Raw genomic sequence first — 23,055 nt, forward strand, 5'->3', positions numbered from 1 at the left:
TGGCAGGGCTTTGAACAACAGGAATCGATGTTTCTGATGCTCAGAAGCAGTCAAAATATGGTAGGGACTGCCTATCAGGGAGTAAGTTCCCCATCATTGGAGAGGTCAACTAGAAGAGGTTGCCCAGGGGGCAGGACGTTGTAGAAAGGATTGTAGTACCAGGTTACAAGTAGAATAAACTCTGGCCTCAACCTATAATCCTATAATGAAAACAATAATATTAAAATCACCATATAATTTTGCAGAACCTTGAGCACTGATTATTATCCTCATTAGTAATAAAAAAGTTAACTTGCCCAGTGTCATTAGGCTGATAAGAAGCTGACTCTGAATCTGCTTGTCTATCTTCGTCATGATTCTTCAAGTTCAGTTTTCCAGGCTGGAAGCTGCATGGTGGGGGCTGTTTATGGATCAGTGCTGAGTGTGGCTTTAAGCTGAGTCCCCAGCCAGTGGCTTGGAGACATGCAGGAGCCAGAGGCTGCTCCGGGTGCTGGAGACTTTTTCTCCAGCTGGGACCAACAGCAGACACAGGAAGAGACCATGAGTGCTCTCAGGGTTGTGGGAGCCTTGAGGAGGGAGAGGTGCTCTGGGATGCAGCCCAGGCACAGGTCATGAGGGGGCAAATGTAGGAAGGGAAGGTGGCCGCCCCCTCTAGCCCCCTGTGGACCACAGATTCTTGCGGACACTCAGCACCTCACTTTATTTAATCCCCCTCTGCTCTGTGAGTGCAGTACAACAGCCAGTTTTGACAGATGCTCTGCTGACTTTGTCAAGGTCATACAACTCAGAAGGGGAGGCACCATGTGTGTCTGACACCAAGGTACCACTGACATCGGTGGGAGGTGACAGGGGGAGGGACAAGGTCTGGCTGTCAGTCTTCATTGTCTCAGATGTGGGCGACTGGAGGGGCCTGGCCCCCACCCAGCAGAGCTGCATGGCGCTTTCCCCAGCCCCGGGGGAGGATAGAGGTGGGGAAAGCGGTTGTGGGCACAGTGTGTGCCATGCCCTGGAGAGGAGACCTGGGGCAGTTTCTGAGTCCATGGCTGGTCCTCTGTGACCCCTGAGGCAGGTCATCTCCGGGCCTTGGTTCCCCTCTTCACTCCGAAGGCAGAGTGTTCACTACCCTGCGTATGTCTTGTGCTCAAGCTCATTTTTCATGGTCAGCATCAGTCTGACTGTCTGTACCTGAAACATCAGCAGGTGCCTACTGCTCCCTTATCCTGGGGTTGTTTTCTCTGTAGCACCCTGACATTCTATCATATTCCTCTTCATTTACCTGTGACTACCTTTCTCTGCTGTGAAACTGTACATCCCACGAGGGCTGGGACTGAACTTTATTCAGGGCTGTGTCTCCAGCACCTAAGCAGTGCCTGGTGCAGACAAGCCCCAAGCATGTAGTGAATGAATGAACGAATGCTTGACCACGTGATGAGGTGGCGTCCCTCCTTCCTGCTTTGCCGGCTCTGTCCGTGCCTCCTCCCGCAGTTGTCACAAGGCACTGGGTTTGCACGTGTGCCTTCTGTCTCCCCCATGCTGTCAGGTTCCTGGGGCTGAGCACAGAGACAAGCCTAAAAGCGGTGCTTGATCAATGTTCGTGGAAGCAGTGAATGGAAGCCTTCCCCCCACTCAGGCATCAGTTTCCCTATTTGTAGACTGTGAGGGTGCTCAGAGGCCTTTTAAGCGCCCTCCCTTGGTGACAGTCTGGGATTTGTCCCCTGTTGGCTGGCATTTCTGCACCTGCCCCTGGGTGTGTTTGCTGCCCCAGTGCTTGTCCTGACCCTCCAGGGTTGGTCACTGGCCAGAGCCTGACTTCCCCCTGATGAGCAATTAAAACCCCAGAATAGCCCTTTGTTCAGAAACAGGTGCCTGGACCCTGTATTTATCTCCAGCATGCATGCCCAGTGTTCTCGGGACCCTGCCAGCCATGTGGTGGGCATCGCTGGGACCACGCGGACTTCTCAGCCCCGAGAGGCCACCCCTGGCATCAGCAGACAGCCAGGGCCAAGAGGAGCGGGTGCCCCTGAGAGCCAGGCGCTTGTGGAAGGCATCTCACGTCTCTCAGGAAGGCCTCGCAAGGTCGGTGTCATCAGCCTCATGTCACAGACGGGGGTCGGACGCTGAGAGCAGCACCCTCCCTGTGGATGCGCCTCAAGCTCGCAGAACACGAAGGGACAGGACTGGGGTCCGAACACAGGGCCGTCAAGCTTTTTCACTGTCCTGCTTGGCTTTCCCTGGTAGGTGGGTGCCATCAACACCCTGAAGCTATAGCCCAGCGACCGTGGGTGAGTGGGTGAGAGAGGGGACCAGCTCATGGATATACTCGTGAGGTCTACATTTGCAAGTAACCAGACTTGATTTTTGGTCTCACCTCTCGCCCCACCTCCATGCTTTCTGTGTGTTCTTCCAGGTCCTGTGAAATCTCGCGTCCTCTCTGAAGGACATGACAGCAGTCTAAAATGCTGGGGAGAGAGAGGCCAGAGACTCGAGATCAACCACACGCACAGGGCGGGGCAGGCACTCAAGACCAGCCCAGGGGGTGGCAGAGGGAAAACCCAGTCCAGGCCCACAGCAGGGACCAGAGAAACCGCCGACGTGGGCTGTCGGGGACATCCGGGCACTGCCACTTACCAGCCAGGTGACGTTTGCTAAGCTGGCCTTCAGCGCCCTTTTCTATAAAATGGGAGGAATGAAAGCAACTGCCAGACGTGGCCCTCTTTGGGGACTTGATAAAGTGATCCCTGCAAAATGCTCAGATGAGCACCTGGCAGGGAGCACGTGCTTTACCGCCACTGCCGGCCACCGCCGTCTCCCCACCCTGCTGAGCGGTCTCTGCACCGGGTTCGTGGGGCTGCAGAGGAGCTGAGAAGTAAGGTGTGTCGGGTCTTGGGAGCGAGGCGGAGACAGTTTCAGAAACAGTGCACAGTATTAGGGCGGGAAAGTCTGAGCCGGGGGTTCCTTAGATGATACTCATGATGGGGTGGAACAAGGGATGGGACTAAGCTTTCAGGTGTTGCAGGGGACCCAGCTGTCGGAGGAGGAGAGTCAGCCCTCACTCCGGGCTGAGGTAGGGGCCATTCCATCTGACTCTGAAGAGTTAATTTACTATTTCACACGTGCTTGTCCTTTGGAAGCTGAACCATGGAACGTGCAGGCTGGCAATGCCGTTGACCACCCAGGGTCACAGAGCAGGTTAAGAGCACGCCCCTGTTCTCTGTACTTCTGTTTCCCCTTTCGCACTCCAGATGACCTTTTTAGGATCTTTGCAGCCGGGAAAATGGCCCCTAAAGACTTTCTGTGGTTTGTTCAGTGCTGGGTCGAGGTGATGGGAGCTCTGAAGAAGCAGATGAGGATGCAGCGGGAGGAAGCGCCTGATCCCTGGCTGATGCATGAGGAACAGGATGGAGGGAGGAGCACGGTCCAGCTGCTGGGCCTTCAGACTAGAGCAGGGTTGGCGCTCCGAGGCACGAGGGTTGTTTACACACTGTCAGACGCAGAGTGGCATAAGCTGGACCTCTCGCTGGGGCTCTCCCAGCTCCTGACAGAAGTTGCCTCCTGAATTCAGCCTCTGTTAGTCCCTGACTCCCCTGCTTCTCCTAGGTGCCATCCCTCCAAGGTGCCAGTCCAACGCCTGAGCCAACACCAGTAGGAGTGCCCAGGGGGCTGGCCTGGAATTGGCATGGTTGCCTTGAGCTCTGCATCTGGTGTTCCTGTGGGTGGAGGTGGTGAAGGGGGAGTATTTACGGAGTTTCAGCCTCCACTAAACTCTGCCCTGCTGGTGACTCTACATAACTGGGTGTTTTTTTTTTTTTCCTGCCTCTGCTTCCCTGTCTTAACCTTCAATTCCCTGCAAGGGTCAAAGCCCCATATGAACTTCATACCATGAGATTCTGGCTAGTTCTTACTATTCCACCCAAACCATACGTTGGGTTGGATCTTATTCATTATGTCCTCAAGCTTCTGGTTGGGTTCTTGCCCCCAACAAAGAAGACGGCCAGGAAATGGCACTGCCAGTCTTTTAACTTTAGAGACTGTCACTGCCAGAGGCTACCCATATCTACCCATGAGTGGCCCTCCTTGGACCTACCCACCCTCTGGATACTCCCTTTTCCAGGCTTCTTCCTGCCACTGGTCCTTGATGCTACATCCCCAGCCCTCTGGTAGGTACATGCTCCCAGATCTGAAGCTCTAGCTGGATACAAGGATGCTCTGGGCTGCAGATAACAGAAACCCGACTGCAGGTGGCTACCAGGGAAGCCCCGGCTTAATAAAAGGGGTTTATTAACTCCAGAAGCCTAGAGGTAGGGGCAGTACCAGATTTGAATAACCCAGCAGCCCAGTGATGACAAGGGCCCATCCTTTTCCAGCTTTTTCTGCTCTGCCCACCTTCCCACCGACTCAGCATTCTCTCACTCAGGTCATAAGATGTTCCCAGGGGCCATTTGCAGGCACAATGGTGGATGGTGCAGAAGAGAATGATCTTTTCCAAAATCTCTTTCTTATCCCAGAGATCCTTCTTTTAGCTATAAAATGGGAATAAAAGGACCCATTAGCCAGAATTGAGTCACATCAGTTCAGTTCAGTTCAGTCACTCAGTCTTGTCTGACTCTTTGCGACCCCATGAATCGCAGCATGCCAGGCCTCCCTGTCCATCACCAACTCCCGGAGTTTACTCAAACTCATGTCTATCGAGTCGGTGATGCCATCCAGCCATCTCATTCTCTGCCATCCCCTTCTCCTCCTGCCCCCAATCCCTCCCAGCATCAGGGTCTTTTCCAATGAGTCAACTCTTCTCATGAGGTGGCCAAAGTACTGGAGTTTCAGGTTCAGCATCAGTCCTGCCAATGAACACCCAGGACTGATCTCCTTTAAGATGGACTGGTTGGATCTCTGCAGTCCAAGGGACTCTCAAGAGTCTTCTCCAACACCACAGTTCAAAAGCATCAATTTTTTGGTGCTCAGCTTTCTTCACAGTCCAACTCTCACATCCATACACGACCACTGGAAAAACCATAGCCTTGACTAGACAGACTTTGTTGGCAAAGTAATGTCTCTGCTTTTTAATATGCTATCTAGGTTGGTCATAACTTTCCTTCCAAGGAGTAAGCATCTTTTAATTTCATGGCTGCAATCACCATCTGCAGTGATTTTGGAGCCCCAAAAAATAAAGTCTGACACTGTTTCCACTGTTTCCCCATCTATTTCCTGTGAAGTAATGGGACCAGATGCCATGATCTTAGTTTTCTGAATGTTAAGCTTTAAGCCAACTTTTTCACTCTTCTCTTTCACTTTCATCAAGAGGCTTTTTAGTTCCTCTTCACTTTCTGCCATAAGGGTGGTGTCATCTGCATATCTGAGGTTACTGATATTTCTCCCAGCAATCTTGATTCCAGCTTGTGCTTCTTCCAGCCCAGTGTTTCTCATGATGTATTCTGCATATAAGTTAAATAAGTAGGGTGACAATATACAGCCTTGATGTACTCCTTTTCCTATTTGAAACCAGTCTGTTGTTCCATGTCCAGTTCTAACTGTTACTTCCTGACCTGCATATAGGTTTCTCAAGAGGCAGGTCAGGTGGTCTGGGATTCCCATCTCCTTCAGAATTTTCCAGTTTATTGTGATCCACACAGTCAAAGGCTTTGACACAGTCAATAAAGCAGAAATAGATGTTTTTCTGGAATTCTCTTGCTTTTTCGTTGATCCAGTGGATATTGGCAATTTGATCTCTGGTTCCTCTGCCTTTCCTAAAACCAGCTTGAACATCTGGAAGTTCTCGGTTCACGTATTGCTGAAGCCTGGCTTGGAGAATTTTGAACATGACTTTACTAGCATGTGAGATGAGTGCAATTGTGCACTAGCTTGTGCATTCTTTGGGATTGCCTTTCTTTGTCACATGCCTATGCCTAAACCGGTCACTAGAAAGTGAAATGAAACTACCATTACAGGATTGGACTAATGGTTTACCCCATGGGCATGGGGAAGGGCTGGCCCCAACAAAGGAAGGCTTCTGTATTCCACTTGAACTTTTCCTGTTTGTATTTGGTGCCAGAGCCCCTGGTCACAGCCCTTTGTAGCCAGGGAAGTCATTTTGACGTCCTCCTATCTGCATCTGTTAGGGCTCGTAGGTGTAAGTGACAGAAGCTGACTTCAAACACCTCAAATGAAAAGGGATTAAGTTGGAAGGATAACGAGACTCTCACAGAATTTGTAGGAAGGGTGGAGAACCAGGCTCAGAAAAGGATCCAGGGCCCCTTAGAGGAGTAGAAAACAGGAACGAATCACTGGCAGTCCTGTCCTGGCTGCAGAGATGGAAGATTCAGAGGCAAGGGAGGAGCATACAAAATACCTATCTCAGCCTCATGGCATCCCTTGGGCTGCAGGGAGCCTTGCCTAACTGTCCATCAAGAGCAGGAGAGCTCATTCCTCCAAAATGAAATCACAGTGCTATTGCAGAAGTAGGGAGTGGGGGAGCTGAGTGGCCAAAACCCAGCAAATGTCCACAGTAGCCCGTGAAGCCTGACCCAAAACCAAAGCAGAGATGGCGTGCTTCATGTCCCTCATGTGGAGTAAAAGCTGCATGACCTCAACTGCATGGGGATGGCCACTCAGAGTAGGAGACACATGATCATCACCCCGTCAGGTCCCCACAAAGGGAGCCCCCTCTGATGTCACGCTGACAAGCAGAGGATTCTGTCAAGTCATTCTAGAGGCAACCTGAGACACTCACCTGAGGGATGGCTGCTCCTGGATCCTCCCAGCTGCTGTCCAAATTCTTCTACTCATCAATTACAGGGAACTGGTGACAGCCCCAAAACATCCCTGAAGCTTTCCTCAAGACTTCATGAATCAGAGGTCCATGCCCGGGTTAACCGTACCCTGGGAAGGATGGGTTACAGGCTTGGCCAGGTCCCTTGGGCCAAATAGCAAACCATTATGAAGCATCTACCATGGGGCAGGTAAGGTGGTAAGCACTTGGCAGACAGTATTTCATTTAATCCTCCCAACTATTCTATCATATGGCTACCGTTTTCCTTTTCTACAGGTGAGGAAACTGAGGCTTGGGAAGAGTTGGTGATTTTCCCATGGGCAAGTCAGTAGCAGAGGAGGATTCAAATCTGATCCAGAGCCCCCTCTTAACCACTTCACTGTACTGTCCCACGTCCCATTGCTAACTATGTCTTGTTCTTCAGGCTTCAAACAGAAATGAGACTGTAATCTTGGTTCGTATATTTGTCCTCTAGGCTTATCCACCCACCAAAGGCCCTTCTCCTCTTGGGCATCAGCCTGCCACCTGTCAGAGCCTCAGATGGCCCCAGAACCGCCTTTCCAGAATGCCAAGTCCTTTCCTACCCAACCCAACGCCCTTCATGAAAGCACAGTTACAACCTGTACTTTTCAACATCCACAGTGAAACTTTGTCTATGCCCTCATATTGTATCTTCCGCAGGACATGGCTCTGCCTTCTGTGAGCACAGGACATCCTTTCTGCTGCTCTCACCAGTGCCCTCAACCTAGCAACGGAACAGAGACTCTATAGGTCTCCAAGGGGTGGTCGAATGGAGCCATTTACCAGCTGGGCTCCAAGAACACCTCGAGGTGACACAGAACCCCATTCAGGGGCAGTCCTGGAGAAAGTTGTGAGGGTGACCTAAAACATGCCCTACTCAACTTCTGCCAAGGCACCTCATCTTTATCTATTTAACACACTGGTCTTCAATGTAAGTTTTGTTTTCTGAGAAAAAATTCTCTGCAGAAAGTGTGTGGGTTTATTGGATACATTGATGCTCTTCCCCACAAGTTTCCACAAGTTTTTCCTTGAGCTATAAACTCCTATATCACCCTGGCCACTAGAATTGTCTTATGGAATCATAACTTAATATTTTCTCTTTGACATCATTTGAAGGTCAATACTTGACGAATAGTCATATATGCATGGAATACCTCAGTACATTAGTAAAGAGTAAATTTGTGCACTGTGTTTTTTGATACCCTTGAAGCAAAGACCATGGTGACCAAGTCTTTCAGAAATCTGGGCCAGGAGGATTGGATTTCTGTAGTTCTCTGGCTCTTTCTTAACCATTGACAATAAAACCCCTCTTGTTTCACTCCTTACCTTGGCTACTAGGATGTCCAGAGCTGAGATGTTCAACTATGCATCTCTCTTTTTAAAACGTGATTTTTCAATTGTATAATACTTGTTTGTTTTCTAAGAATTAGAAAGTAAAGACAAGTACAAGGAAATAAAAAGCATAAATCATTACTGTGTTTCTATCCCCTCCCCAAACTGTTAATACTTTCATCTATTTTTCTGAGTTTTTTATGTTCAGTTTTCATGTGGTTTTGTATATAGTGTTCTTTTTACATAGGCAAAATCATCCAGTATATAAAACTTTGTAGCTTGCTTTTATCAACCTGAAATATAAAGATAATCATGTTTTTAAAGGATGCAGAATATTTCATCAAGTAGGTCAGTTCAATTGTTCAGTGGCTGTTGGCAATTTGATCTCTGGTTCCTCTGCCTTTTCTAAATCCAGCTTGAGCATCTGGAAGTTCTCAGTTCACATACTATTGAAGCCTAGCTTGGAGAATTTTGAGCATTATTTTACTAGCGTGTGAGATGAGTACAGTTGTGCCATGGTTTGAACATTCTTTGGTATTGCCTTTCTTTGGGATTGGAATGAAAACTGACCTTTTCCAGTCCTGTGGCCACTGCCGAGTTTTCCAAATTTTCTTGCATATTGAGTGCAGTACTTTCAAAGCATCATCTTTTAGGATTTTAAATAACTCAGCTGGAATTCCATCACCTCCACTAGCTTTGTTTGTTGTGATGCTTCCTAAGGCCCACTTCCCTTTGCATTCCAGGATGTCTGGCTCTAGGTGAATGATCACACTATCATGGTTATCTGGGTTTGAAGATCTTATTTGTATAATTCTTCTGTGTATTTTTGCCACCTTTTCTTAATATCTTCTGCTTCTGTTAGGTCCATACCATTTCTGTCCTTTATTGTGCCCATCTTTGAATGAAATGTTCCCTTGGTATCTAATTTTCTTGAGGAAGTCTCTGGTCTTTCCATTCTGTTATTTTCCTCTATTTCTTTGCATTGATCACTGAGAAAGACTTTCTCCTTGCTATTCTTTGGAACTCTGCATTCAAATGGGTATATCTTTCCTTTTCTCCTTTGCCTTTAACTTCTCTTCTTTTCTCAGCTCTTTTTAAGGCCTCCTCAGACAACCATTTTGATTTTTTGCATTTCTTTTTCTTGGGGATGGTCTTGATCACTGCCCATTGTACAATGTCATAAACCTCTGTCTGTAGTTCTTCAGGCACTCTGTCTATCAGACCTAATCCCTTGAGTCTATTTGTCACTTCCACTGTATAATCGTAAGGGATTTGATTTAGGTCATATCTGAATGGTCTAGTGATTTCCCCTACTTTCTTCAATTTAAGTCTGAATTTGGCAATAAGGAGTTCATAATCTGAGCCACAGTCAGCTCCCAGTCTTGTTTTTGTTGACTGTATAGTGCTTCTCCATCTTTGGCTGCAAAGAATATAATCAATCTGATTTTGGTATTGACCATGTGGTGATGTCCATGTGCAGAGTCTTCTCTTATGTTGCTGAAAGAGTATGTTTGCTATGACCAGTGCGTTCTCTTGGCAAAACTCTGTTAGCCTTTGACCTGCTTCATTTTTGTACTCCAAGGCCAAATTTACCTGTTACTCCTAGGTATCTCTTGACTTCCTACTTTTGTATTCCAGTCCCCTATAATGAAAAAGACATCTTTTGGGGGTGTTAGTTCTAGAAGGTCTTGTAGGTCTTCATAGAACCATTCAACTTCAGCTTCTTTGGCATTAGTGGTTGGGGCATAGACTTGGATAATTGTGATATTGAATGGTTTGCCTTGGAAACAAATAGAAATCACTCTATCGTGTTTGAGATTGCACCTAAGTACTGCATTTTGGACGCTTTTGTTGACTATGAGGGCTACTCCATTTCTTCTAAGGGATTCTTGCCCACGGTAGTAGATACAATGGTCATCTGAGTTAGAGTCACCCATTCCAGTCCATTTTAGTTCACTGATTCCTAAAATGTCAGTGTTCACTCTTACCATCTCCTGTTTGACTACTTCTAATTTGCCTTGAATTATGGACCTAAGACTCCAGGTTCCTAGGCAATATTGCTCTTTATAGCATCAGACTTTACTTCCATCACCAGTCACATTCACAAATGGGTGTTGTTTTTGCTTTGGCTCCATCTCTTCATTCTTTCTGGAGTTATTTCTCCACTGATCTCCCATGGTATACTGGCCACCTACCCACCTGGGGAGTTCATCTTTCAGTGTCCTAGCTTTTTGCCTTTTCATGCTGTTCATGGGGTTCTCAAGGCAAGAATACTGAAGTGGTTTGCCATTCCCTTCTCCAGTGGACCATGTTTTGTCATAACTGTCCACCATGACCTGGCCTTGGGTGGCCCTACACAGTATGGCTCATAGTTTCATTAAGTCAGACAAGGCTGTGGTCCATGTTGCCTGCTTCAGTTCAGTTCAGTTCAGTTCAGTTCAGTCCCTCAGTCGTGTCCGACTCTTTGCGACCCCATGAATCGCAGCACGCCAGGCCTCCCTGTCCATCACAAACTCCCAGAATTTACTCAAACTCATGCCCGTTGAGTTGGTGATGCCATCCAGCCATCTCATCCTCTGTCGTCCCTTTCTCCTCCTGCCCTCAATTCCTCCCAGCATCAGGGTCTTTTCCAATGAGTCAACTCTTCGCATGAGGTGGCCAAAGTACTGGAGTTTCAGGTTCAGCATCAGTCCTTCCAATGAACACCTAGGACTGATCTCCTTTAGGATGGACTGGTTGGATCTCCTTGCAGTCCAAGGGACTCTCAAGAGTCTTCTCCCACACCACAGTTCAAAAGCATCAATTTTTTGGCACCCAGCTTTCTTCACAGTCTAACTCTCACATCCATACATGACTGCTGGAACAACCATAGCCTTGACCAGACGGACCTTTGTTGGCAAAGTAATGTCTCTGCTTCTGTTAGGTCCATGCTATTTTTGCCCTTTATTGTGCCCATCTTTACATGAAATTGTTCCCTTGGTATTGCTAATCTTCTTGAATAGATCTCTAGTCTTTCCCATTCTATTGTTTTCCTCTATTTCTTTGCATTGTCACTTAGGAAGACTTTCTTATCTCTCCTAGCTCTTCTTTGAAACTCTGCATTCAGATGGATATATCCTTCCTTTTCTCCTTTTCCTTTCATTTCTCTTCTTTTCTCAGCTATTTGTCAGGCCTCCTCAGACAACCATTTTGCCTTTTTGCATTTCTTCTTTTTGGGGATAGACTTGATCGCTGCCTCCTGTACAATGTCATGAACTTTTGTCCATAGTTCTTCAGGCACTCTATCAGATCTAATCCCTTGAATCTATTTGTCACTTCAAGTAGATCAGAGGTCAGCAAACTTGTTTTATAAAGGGCCAGATAGTAAATAATTTAATCTTTGGGGATTTTACTGTTTCTGTGCCACTGCATCATGAATATTTTTTATTTCTTATTTATTTTAGTCAAACTTTAAATGGTTCTATTTTATTATTTCTTAAAAAAATCTACAAAAACAGAAATAAAGAACAAGCAAAAACTTTATTAGAACCTATCAATATAATTTTATTCAAAGATAAAAAATATATTGACTTCTGTTAAATCCCTGTGGTTTTAGAAAATTAAAAATACAGTTTCAGTATAATATCATAATACCATCTATGAATGTTTAAGAGAGGGAGTTTGGATTCAGTGCACAGTACTGAGTGGGCCTTCAAAACAGAATTGATGATGAATGGATGGATGGAACTGTGAAGTCATGCTGCTCCAGCTTCATCACTTGTTAGTTATATGACCTTGGACAGAACACCTCCCTTCCCACAGTGCTTCAACATCCTTCTCTGCAAAATGGGTTTACTGCATAAGGATATTTACCTAGTGCTCACAGATGAGGAAACGGAGGCATGGGTGATTGAGTAGTTTAGTCAGGGTTTTGTAGCTGGTCCACGGAGACCTACAGGTCCCCACCTGCAGGCTTGCTGTGAGGATTACATGAAACCAAGATTGTAAAGTTTCTGGCTCAGCAAATGTTCATTCCTTCCCATAAGCAGGCCAATTGGTGAGTCTGGGGGTCTTGAACAGGGAAGCTGAGCACAGCAGGGTCTGCACCCCCCACAGGGACTGGGACTGCTCTGGAGGCTTCTGCATGATGACTGTGAGATGCTTGCACTGGTGCTTGGGAGAGACGCCCCAGTTGGATTCTTTGGAGACCACCCTTCCCAGGGGACCATTTCCCAAGGAGCCATGTCACCTCCATGGAGTCCAATCTGTGCTGGGGCCAAATAGAGAATTTGCCTTTTCTCAGCAGCCTTTTGGCCAAGGGTGCAGCTTAGGCATTTCTAACATGTCACAGCCTTAGCAGAGGAATGCAAAGCCCACATGAGGGAGAGCATGGTAAGAAAAGGGCTTGGCATAGGATGAACTGTCCCATGGGACGAGTTCCATCATGGCCAGCTGCTGTTGACCTTGTTAGGCTTGTCATCAGTGTTTCTATGAACCAGGGCTGGGTATAGGAGGCTTTACCTCCTCCATGGGATGTCTGATCAATCCAACTTTCCTTCAAAGTAGACATCCCCATTTTATAGATAAGGAAACTGAGGCAATATTAGGAAGTAAGTACACAGCTAGTAGTAACAGAGTGAGAGTAAGGACTTGAATTTAAGTTTCTGACTCTAGAGCCCATATTCTTACCTATTATTAGTCATATTTACTGCTCTTCATAAGAGGTTCCCTGGTGGTGCACTGGTAAAGAATCCACCTGCCAATGCAGGAGACTCTGGTTCAATCCCTGGGTCGGAAAGATCCCCTGGAGGAGGAAATGGCAACCCACTCCAGTATTCTTACCTGAAAAATTGCATGGACAGCGGAGCCTGGTGGCCTACAGTCCATGGGGTCGCAAAGAGTCGGACACGACTGAAGAGCTGAGCATACAGCACATGCACAGCCTGACATGCGTTGGACATAAAACCTCCTGAACCAATCTCCTCCCTCCTGGTTTTGTCTGACCTAGGAACTCGGGGACCCTAGGTTCTCTGAGACCAGAACTCCAGCTCCCTTTGTGATGGACTCATCTACATTGGAGGCACAGCTGCCGACCTCTTTCCAGGGAGTATTTCATGCATTAAACCATCCAACACATGTTTTTTAGGGATCTTCTCTGTGCCAGGCCTTGTTCGAGGTGCAGAGCATGCATCACAAATAATAATGACTACAGGACTTCCCTGGTGATACAGTAGTTAAGAATCCACCTGCCAGTGCAGGGTACATGGGTTCGATCCTTGGCTGGGAAGATTCTACATACTGTGAGGCAACTAAGCCCACGTGCCACAACTACTGAAGCCCACACACCTAGAGCCAGTGTCCTGCAACAAGAGAAGCCACTGCAATGAGAAGCCTACGCACTGCAGCTAGAGAGTAGCCCCTACTCACCACAACTAGAGAAAGCTCGTGCACAGCAACAAAGACTCAGTGTCATCATAAATAAATACATAAATAATTTAAAATATTATTATGTAAATCTGTATAACATAAAAAATATTAAAAAAATAATAATGATTAAAACTAACCCTTTCTATGTACCAGGTACTATTCTAGATACTGCAGATAAATTAGTTCGTTTAACTGTCACAGTCCTGCAGAGAGCTGGAATGAGTTTTCCTTATAGATGAAGAAATCAAGGCACAGAGAGCTTAAGTGCTCTGTCCACTGTTCCACAGCTAATGAATGTCAGAGTCAGGATTTGAACCCAGGCCATCTGGGGTCAGCACCCATACATTTAATTGCCCCTACACTGTTGTGGCTCTCATAATCCCTGACTCACGGAACTTCTCGTCTTTCTTTTCCAACAGGCATGTTAAAATAGCACCAAAATAACTTAATTCAGTTTTGTTTGCTGAAAAGCAAAGTGGGCAGTGAGAATGAGCGATTCCGGATTTGTAAAGTGCTTGACATCATGAGGCCAGTGGGAAGGAGTCAGTGTCATGAATGGGACCCTTCTCTACTTTCCACCATAGCCTTGACTGTTATGTGCCCTTTGGCAAGTTTCATCACCTCTCTGAGTCTCCAGTTCTTTATTTACAAAATGGGTTGTTCGTACCTGTTCTAACTGTCTCCAAGCATTTCTGTGAAGACCAACTGGTGTGCCAGATGGAAGCAAGATTTAAAATAGGGGGAAAAGGCACTGGGCAAGGATTTGTTATTGAACCAAATGAGATTTTGGTCAGCTTGATGAATGAATGAATGGCTGAAGGTCCTAGCAGATCTGCAGATTGGCTCTCCAGGTAACAAATGGCTCCCTTCAGGAGGTCTGTTGGAAGTTTTCAGAGTCTCATCAGGGCTCTATCCTTCTCTCTCCTTGACCATGTTCCATGCTCCTGTCCCTCGAGTTATTTTGCATCTGATTTTGTGTAAGCCTCCAAGACTGTTTTAGCAAACATTCATTAATGTCTGTTGGGAGAAAAACCTTGTGATAGACTCTGTGGGGAGACTGAGATGAATTTGGCATGGTCTCTGCTCTCAGGGGCTCAGAGGCTAGGAGAAGTGTAATAATAACAGTAATAATGACCAGCAATTATTAAGCATTTACCACATCCGAGATATTGTGTTGAGTTTTTATATGCATTTACATTGCAGCAATTCCATGAGTTACTAAACCTTGTCCCATTTTTACATGCAGAAACAGATTAAGACAGGTTAAGTACCTTACCTAGTTTCACACAGCTCTGAAATTATAGAGCAGGGCATGACTTTGAGAAAGAAAATGTGCATACACATGACTCTATTTTAAGGTGGAGACTACAGTGTGTCCTACTGGAGGGGCAAGGACAGGCCTCTTGGGGTTCAGCAAGAGACGGGAAGAACGATGTGGCGGTGGCAGTGGTGGTGGTCTGACGATGAGGGTATTCACAACGATGGTGGTGGTGGTGATAATAATGACAATAATGATGATGAGGGTGATGGTCAATGATGATGAAGATCCTCTGGTGCCCATTTGTTGAGCTTCTGCGTTATGCCAGGCTCTAACCTGAGTGCTTTCTATCTCATTTCATCCTATTATGACTTTCCAGTGTCAGGGTGGTCATCTCCACTTTACTCATAAGGATTTTGGGCTAGAGAGAGGCCAAGTGGCCTGCTGAGGGCTCCCTTCCAGTCTGGGCTGGGTTGGAGCTTTAAGCACCCCACCATGCAGAGCCACTGCTCTTTCCCCTACCTGGACCCCTAACCTGTGACCCCAGGGTCAGGCATCCCAGAGATGCCCCTTAAATACCCATTGAACAAATATTGACTGAATGGATCTCCAAGGGGTCAAAGCCTTAAACATGGGAGACAGAAATAACAATGTGTCCAATGTGTATAACCATTATTTAACTAGATGTAGTGGTGCTGTGATCACTAAAATACAAATTAATTGTAAAGCGTTATGTTCTTGTAGGGCTTTCCAGGTGGCGCCAGTGGTAAAAACCCACCTGCCAATGCAGGAGACATAAGAGATGCAGGTTTGATCCCTGGGTTGGGAAGATACCCTGGAGGATGACATAGCAACCCACTCCAATATTCTTGCCTGGAGAATCCCATGGACAGAGAAGCCTGGCAGGCTACAGTCCATAGTGTCTCAAAGAATCGGACATGACTGGAACAACTTAGCACATTCCTGTAGCTTTTGTATTTTTTTCAAAGAAAAGCTGCTAAATGCGCAGTGGGGGGCAGTTCTGAGGAATACTTTCGCATGAGAAGGAGTCCTCATGCTAAAATTGATGGAAGCATCCTGTGGTCTTGCGTGGAGTGTAAGGGCTTTGCCCAATGTCTAGCACAGAGATCAGTTGGAGAGGGGAGCCCAGCAGGCTGGGGATTGGGAGCTGCGGCATTTGCCCTGGGTATACAGGGACCTGAGCTGTCCTTTTCTGTGACTGCTTCCATAAGACCTGACAGCAGCACCTAAGAGATTTCCCAAGTGGCTAGGGAATGCTGGCATGAATGAATGGATAATGGACGAAAGAATGAATGAATTACAACGATTCGTGCTCTGGGAGCCTGTGAGGGGAGGTTTTTCTTAAGGAGTGCTTGAAAGTGAGAGTTCCTCCACTGGGAAGCAGAAATAGAACACAGAAGCTCCAGCGGGGGCTGTTGACTCCGGACTTCCAGCTCTGGGAGTGGGGTCAGGAGGCTACGATGGCACCCCCGGGGAGTCTGATCTTGACCCTGGGATGACCCTGTTGGAAAAGGGGTGGTGGCTGGAGCTCAGCTGTGAGGCTCTTCTCAGTGAGGCTGTGCTCACCATGTGGGGGTGCGTTTTTCAAACTCAAGTGCAAGTTGACAGATGGCGGTGGTATAATATTCTCACATTCTCTGCTTCCCACAGGCCTCCCTCCAGCACAGCCCTGCAAGCTCTTAAAAAACTCTGACATATCTCGACCATGAGACCACGGCTGTCCCTTAGCAGGTAAGCTCCCCATCACTCCCTCCCAGCGTGGGACGTGGAGCCATTTCAGCACAACCCCAAGACCATGGGCGTGTGTATGGCCAGGAGGGAGGTTGGGCTGCCTCCAGCCTTGGCAGGAGAATGGAGCCCTGCACTCTACCAAGACTTCAGGAAGATGCTGCCAAATGTCCAGGGTCCTGCAGCTGGCATTTCTACCCATGGCAGCATATGGCGCTAGGAATGTGTCCTGGGAGAGGAGCCAGGGAACCGGTTCTGACACCATGTCAGCCTTCACTACTCAGGAAAATCTCAGACAGGAACCTGCCTTTCTTTGTTTCTGTGTGAATGTGAGGGAATCGGATTTAGTGAATGGGGCAGGCCAGAAGTCAGCTCTTCCAGGCTCTGATCAAGGCCTTGGGCTGGGAGGAGGGACCAAGGGCACAGCAGTTTTCTGCCACTGCCCTAGGGCTCACCTCCTATTTGATGGTCCCATGGACCTCCCGTCCATGGGGAGCCTGGGTTGGGCTTTGCGTGTACCCTGTGTGTGCATGTGTGCATTGGGGGCCAGGACCTGTGTCCCTTCCAGCCAACTGTGCTTGAAGTGGAATTCAAACACGGACAGTCACCTTGCATGGCCCTGTCGTGGCTGCATAGCACACCACGGTCACTGTGGACTGCAGTGCCCAGATGGGAAGGGCAAAGGTGGCCCACACATGCTGAGAGCATGGGCAGGCCCGCAGCAGAGTGTGGGTGTGAAGATCTAGCTGGGTAAAAGGCAACAAAGGGTGGGAGAGCAGGTTAACCTAAGAGCAGGGCCTTTCTTTGTGTGGGAGTGAGTGCAAGGCCAAAGCTTATCGGCTGATCTGTGAGGAAGCCCAGGAGAGCTGCCCAGGAGATGAGACCAGAGGGCGCTGAGGTTCAGAGAAGAATAAAGCACATGGTTGCTCTGAAAAAGTTTCCCATCTGAAGGAGGAGGCGATGTGTAAATAGCCACAGTAGAGGAAACCTGTGAAGGCGGGAGGGGTCCATCCTGTCTGGGTTTGGTTGTGGGGGTGGTTCAGGGAAGACCATTGGAAAGTGAAACTTAAACTGGGCTTTGAAGGATGAATAGGAGATCACTGGGCAAAATAGGAAGAAGGGCCTTCTAGGCTAAGAAGACAGCATGTGCAAAGGTGGAATAAGTAGGATTAGTAGGCACAGAGAAAGAGTGGATAGAAGTGAGCCTGGGAGAAGCAGGTGGGGCTTTGAATGCTAGGTTAAGGAGCTTGGGTTGGGCCCTATATGACTGAGGAAGGAAGGCAGATGGTCAGTCTGGGATGCCAGGAGAAGACTCTGGGCCCCAGGGAGAGGCTGAGAGCAGCAAGGAGATGCTTGTGTCAGAACCTTGAACATCAGTCGTGGGAGGCCCAGGGCAGGAACCCCTCATTGAGCTGTCTGTGCCCCACTGGGGCCCTTCAGATCTCCTAGTGAAGGGCAGCCACAAGGCACCCGGGGGGCCTCTCTGGTGGAGGGCTGCTGGACTTGCCATCAGAACCTCTCTTCCCACCCGACCTGGTTCCCTTCCTCCCCCGCCCCTAAAGAACGCTGGGCCGCCTCCCCCCAGACAGCAGTCCTGTAAGAATGCAGTGTTGGGGCTTCCCTGGTGGCCCAATAGTTAAGACTCCCTAAGTCCAATCCAACAGGTGCTGGCTCAATCCCTGGTTGGGGAACTAAGATCCCGCATGCCATGCGATGTGGCCAAAAATATAAAAAGCGAAAATTTTAAAAATGCAAAAAAAGAACTGTTTGTTTAAAAAAAGAATTCAGGGACTTCCCTGGCGGTCCAGTGGTTAAGAATCTGCCTTGTAATGCAGGGGACGTGGATTTGATCCCCAGTCCAGGCAGTAAGATCCCACAGGCTGTGGGGTAGCCAAGCCCACGTGCCACACCTAGAGAGTCCATGTGCCGAAACAAAGAACCCCACGCAGCCAAATAAATGAATAAATATTTAAAAGAAAGGAAGAGAGAAAAAATGCAGTACTGTTACTAAAGCCCTTCTTCCTCAGCCCTCCCCCCTCCACTACACACCCAGGTGGCTCCCGCCCCAGAGTCGTTTTCTGTGTGGCGGGTAACACTCTGCAATTGTGGAGTTTTGCAGTTTCCTCTCTTGGCAGGACTCGAAACGCCTTCACATCTGTTGTCTCCTGGGACAGACGGAAGAGTAGGCTCTGGGGGCCAGAGCACTGGACTCCAGCCCTGTCTTGTCACTCCCTTGGGGAGCAGTGTAACCGCCTCTGCCTGGGGGTCTTCATCTCCCACATACCCACCTCCTCGGGTGGTTCCAGAATCAGGGGCCAGAGCTCTGTGAAAGGCCAGCCCGCTGCCTGTCACACGGGATGCTTACGTTCCCGGCTGCTCCCCCTGCTCCCATCCCAGCGATGGAGCAGGTGTCCTGGGAAGGCCTGTGGGTTTTCTTGGTCCAAGTGCGGCAGTTCGCACCTGTGCCTTCATGGGCAGTCAGACCAATGGACTAGACTTTCGTTTGAAAATTTAGGTTGGCAGAACTTTCCTGACAACTCCTCTCTTCCAGGCACTGGCAGACACTGGGGGCCCCGACAGGAATAAGAAGGTCCCTTCTCCAGAAGGGATGTGTAAACAAATAACAACACACTGCAAGAAAGGGAAAGCGCTGTGGAAGAGGGGGTGTGGAAGGATCAGTAGGAGTTCATCAGATCAGGAGGACTGTGAAAGGCAAAGAGTGCGCTCTAGGCAAAGGGACCGGTAGGTAAGGCATTGCCATGGGAAAGATCCCGATTGGTGGGGCGTCTGTGTTGGTGTTTGGGATGACCCGCCCTGCAGAGCTCCCCAGCTCCCCAACACAGAGAAGCATTCTAGGAAGCCTGGTACCCGCTCCCTTGTCAGCTCAGGAGGGTGGGATCCAGGTCAGGCTTCACAGTTAGAGGAACATCAGTGAGCTCTGAGATAGGGCCAGCTGCGGCTCCTCTAGGGCCCCGGCAGCAAGGAGCTTCTGAGACTTTTCTTGGTTGGAGTTGAGGGCATGTGTTACCCACCAACTTGACAGTAGTTCTGGAGACACTGTTGCTGTGTTTGTGCCAGGACCTGGGATAGAGATGAATAAATATGGTCCCTGCACCACATACAGGAATATGAGGACAAATAGTCCTCAAAGGCCCATATCACATAGCTACTGATGCTCTCAGGGGCTTAAGAGGAGGGGCAGCTAGAAGGCAGGAGCAGGGGCCATCATAAGGAGGGAATCTGAGAAATATGCTAATAATAATAATAAGAATTATAATGATGAATGATTATTGAGCACTTACTATGTGCCAGGCACTGCTCTAAGAATATTTTTAAGAGGTAATCCAAGTTTATTTTTTATATTAATTAATTTATTTTAATTGGAGGATAATTACTTTACAATATTGTGATGGTTTTTGCCATACATTGATGTGAAACAGCTACGGGTGCACATGTCCCCCCCATCCTGAGCCCCCCTCCCACCGCCCTCCCCACCTCAATCCCACTGGGTTATCCCAGAGCACCAGCTTTGAGTGCCCTGCTTCATGCATTGAACTTGCACTGGTCATTTATTTTACATATGGTAATATACATGTTTCAGTGGCATTCTCTCAAATCTTCCCACCCTCACCTTCTCCCACAGAGTCCAAAAGTCTGTTCTTTACATCTGTATCTCCTTTGCTGCCTTGCATATAGAATTGTCATTTCCGTCTTTCTAAATTCCATATACATGCGTTAATATACAGTACTGGTGTTTCTCTTTCTGACTTACTTCACTCTGTATAATAGGTTCTATGAGTTTTATATGGATTTACCCTCCACCTACACAACAGCGCAATGAGGCAGGTAGTCATCACCCTCTTTTACAGATGAGAACTGATGCTGAGAGGCCGAGTGACTGTCTTGGGCACACACAGCTGGGAAGTGGCCAAGCCAGGCTAAACCTGGGCAGCCTGACCTCAGAGCCCTCACTTGAATGACCTGGTGCAGCCTGAACGCTAAGCCCTCTCTAAGAACTCGGGGCACCGGCAGGATTGGGACTCTGTCTGTCTTGCTCTAATGCATAGTGTCAGTGTTAGTCGCTCAGTTGTGTCCGACTCTTTGCCCCACGGACAGTAGCCCACCAGGATTCCCCTCTCCATGAAATTCTCCAGGCAAGAATACTGGAGTGGGTTGCCATTTCCAGTAGGCACCCAGTGAAAATGTGTTTGCTAACAAGAATGCATAAATGCAGGGATGTGTTGAGCTCTGAAAGAGCAGGGACAGTATATAGACAGGGACAGGCATTGCAGACAGACATTGTAGCTGGAGCAGAAGGCTCAGAATCTAGCACTTGCAGTGGCTTCAAGATTTTTCCAGAGCTGGAGCACTGGAAGGCTGGAGGGGGCCAGTTAAGGAAGACAGAGCTTGAGAGTCAGCTTTCCTGGCTGATTCTTCCTGTTCCAAAGATCTGGCACCTGCCTGACTTCCCCTGCAAACCTTCCCCACCCAACCTGATCCACATGGAGAAAGCGGGGGCACCATGACCTTTGTGTCCCCACACCATTCTTTGCACTTGTTCCTTCAAAGGCTCCCAGAGGCAGGGAGGGCCTGCACCACCCAAAAGATCTCAGGAAAGACGGTCAAAACATGTTCCTGTGTGGGATGGCTTACTGAATACTTGAGGCTTCAGGGAGCTAGTTTTGTTTTTTTTTTTTTTTTTTTCTTTTTAATTTTTATTGGAGTATAGTTGCTTTATGATGTTGTGTTAGTTTCTACTGATACAGCAAAGTGAATCAACTATATGTCTACATACATCCCCTCTTTTTGGACCTTAAATCCTTCCCACTTAGGTCACCACAGAGCACTGAGGAGAGCTCCCCATGCTATACAGTAGGTTCTCATTAGTTATCTATTTTATACATAGTCGTGTATATAGGTCAATCCCAATCTCCCAATTCATCCCACCCTCCCTCATTTCCCCCTTGGCATCCATACGTTTGTTCTCTACTTCTGTAAGTATGCAAATATGCATATTTGCTTTGCAAATATATTTATCTGTACCATTTTTCTAGATTCCACATAGTTGCGTTAATGTACCATATTTATTTTTCTCTTTCTGACTTACTTCACTCTGTATGACAGGCTCTGGGTCTATCCACATCTTGGCAAATGGCATAATGCCATTCCTTTTTATGGCTGAATAATATTCCATTGTATATATCAACCACACCTTCCTCTAATGATGGACATAAAGCCTCTTTCCATGTCCTTACTGGTCAGAATGGCCATCAACAATAAATCTGCAAACAATAAATGCTGGAGAGGGTGTGGAGAAAAGGGAACCCTCTTACACTGTTGGTGAGAATGTAGATTGGTCCAGCCACTATGGAGAACAGTGTGGAGGTTCCTTAAAAAACTAAAAATATGGAGAAACAGGCATAGAGAATAGACTTGCGGACATGGGGAAAGGGGAGGAGAGGGTGAGATGTATGGAAAGAGTAACATGGAAACTTACATCACTGTGTGTAAAATAGACAGCCAACGGGAATTTGCTGTCTGGCTCAGGAAACTCAAACAGGAGCTCTGTATCAACCTAGAGGGGTGGGATGGGGCAGGAGATGGGAGGGAGGTTCAAAAGGGAGGGGATATATATGTATACTTATATTGCTGATTCATGTTGAGGTTTGACAAAAAACAAAAAAATTCTGTAAAGCAATTATCCTTCAATAAAAAAAAGTTTTTTTTAAGAAAAACTAAATATAGAGCTACCATATGACCCAGCAATCCTAATCCTGGGAGGAAGTCATAATTCCAAAAAACACATGCACCCCAGCATTCATTGCAGCTCTACTTACAGTAGGGAGCCAGTGTTTTCCACAGATTCTTCCTTCCAGCTCCCTGGGTTCTGGGTAGGAAACCAGGGCTGGAACTTCACTCTGTGGCTTCCTAGCTGGGTGCTGTGGGGTGAATCAATTCTGTGCCTCAGTTTCCCTCTCCATAAAGTGGGAGTAAAAACAACAACAGAATTAAAGTGGGCAAGATTTGGGGAAACTCCTATCAGAATGAAGATCAGTGAAAAGTAATTTCTCAGCATCCTGCTTTGCTTCTGGGACCTGAGTTTCTTCCATAAAAGGAAGACTTGGAGAATGTTTCTCTTTAATGCCAGTCAGGCTTGATATTCTGGAATTCAAAGCGATGAACATCAGTGGACTAGATATCTAAACACATTTACGTACACATATATGCTATATGACCATGTGTGTGCGTGTGTTAGTCACTCAGTCATGTCTGACTCTCTGTGGCCCATAGACTGTAGCCCACCAGGTTCCTCTGTCCATGGGATTCTCCAGGCAAGAATACTAGAGTGGGTTGCCATGCAAGCCTTCTCCAGGGGATCTTCCTGACCCAGGGATTGAACCCGGGTCTCCTTCATTGTAGGCAAATTCTTTATAGTCTGAGCCACCAGGGAAGCCCTTGCTATATGACTATAAATGTATACAATTTAATCACTTTTATAAATTTAAGATATATGCAAAATTATATT

General features: G+C 47.5%; 1 protein-coding gene across 1 annotated transcript in view; it reads left to right on the forward strand.

Annotated features, from left to right (window-relative positions):
• HIVEP3 (HIVEP zinc finger 3) overlaps positions 1–23,055 on the forward strand; it is a 533,741-nt gene that overhangs the window by 339,941 nt on the left and 170,745 nt on the right. Inside the window, exon 3 of the mRNA XM_061122237.1 lies at positions 16,452–16,532. The gene's annotated coding sequence lies outside the window, so the exon portion shown is untranslated. The remainder of the gene's footprint in view (positions 1–16,451; positions 16,533–23,055) is intronic.

Source organism: Dama dama, chromosome 20 (genome assembly GCF_033118175.1).
Source record: "Dama dama isolate Ldn47 chromosome 20, ASM3311817v1, whole genome shotgun sequence".
NCBI lineage: Eukaryota > Metazoa > Chordata > Mammalia > Artiodactyla > Cervidae > Dama > Dama dama.